Source organism: Fopius arisanus, unplaced genomic scaffold (assembly GCF_000806365.1).
Source record: "Fopius arisanus strain USDA-PBARC FA_bdor unplaced genomic scaffold, ASM80636v1 scaffold00346, whole genome shotgun sequence".
Lineage (NCBI taxonomy): Eukaryota > Metazoa > Arthropoda > Insecta > Hymenoptera > Braconidae > Fopius > Fopius arisanus.
This window is the reverse complement of record NW_011888085.1, coordinates 32,020-33,453: the sequence shown is the minus strand read 5'-3', so window position 1 is coordinate 33,453 and position 1,434 is coordinate 32,020.

Sequence of the window (1,434 nt, the reverse complement as noted above, 5' to 3'; positions counted from 1 at the left end):
TAACCATTGTGCAGTTCAGTGCTTAGTCCCACGCAATAGGCCCCCCATATTGAGTGAGATTTATAAGATCTTTCCTCCTCCGGACACTACCTGTCGCTACTAGTTACGGTCAGGTTACCTGAAAGGTTCACCTTTTCTCTTATATTTTGGCCTACCTAGTGACCCAGTGTCCGCAACATTAGCCAACAAAAATTATTTTTAAATAAAGAATCATGGTGTTGTATTTTTTGTCAAAGACAGAACGAGTCACATGACTTAGGCCTACAGACTAGGCACAGCATATAACTTATGTCTTCTGGCTTGGAATTAGAATTGACTAGAGATTTATGTGCCCATCAATATTAGCCAACAAAAATGATTTTTAAATAAAAAATCATGGTGTTGTATTTTGTATCAAAGACAGAACAAGTCACGTGACTAAGGGTCGCAGACTAGACACAGCGCAGGACTTATGTCTATTGACTTGGACTTATAATTGACTAGAGATTTATTTGCCCATCAATATTAACCAACAAAAATGATTTTCAGGGCAAAAATATTTGTGTTGTATTCTCTATCAAAGATAGGCCTAGTCACATGACTTAGGCCCACAGACTCAAGATGATTGCCTCGCGCTCTTCGATAGGCCAATACATTCGAGGAATTATAGACTCCAATTTGAGTCCTATTAGGAATTTTCTGGAACCCTTTCAAAGGCCTTGGTCCTTCCAGGGTTGAGGAGGTCAATTTCAGATGGCTGCCTCAGGCCCCCTCGATAGATCAATGCGTTCGGGTAATTTTGGGCTTCCATTTAAACCCCATTACGAATTTTCTGCAGCACTGTTAAGGGCTTTGGTTCCCCGCGATAAAACAGATCAATTCAACATGGCTCCCTCCGGCCTCTCCGGTGGTTCAAAGAAATATGGCCTGCAATTTGAGCTTCATTTGAAATTTTCTTCTAGAATAATAATCACCCAATTCCTCAATGATCGAAAAGGCTTATTTCATGTCGAATGTCTCTGGTCGCTCGATGGGTTTGTTACTAGGTCTTAGCCGTTAGTACCTTACAGTGTAAGGTGTAAGGCTTACACTACCACTACACGTAGATAGGTTCAGAAAACAATTGACAGTGATAGTTCATTACTTCTCAAAGTTTTTTATGGTACTTCCTCAGTTTTTATATGGGATTAGAAGGAAATATGCTATGGATTCTAAACTTTGAGGATATATTTTCTTACTGATTGAAAATATTCCTCTGAAGTCCCAAAACGACTAACCTCGTAGATTGTTGGCAAAAAATTAATGAGAATATGTCAATAACACCGAGTCTTATGGGACTCCTCTTTCAAAAATCAATTAAAAATAATCGACAATAAGGAAAGAATCCAACTAGATCACCAATAGAACCGTACTTGTTTCAGGAATCTATCCCAACAATTGTATTATCTTTAACCA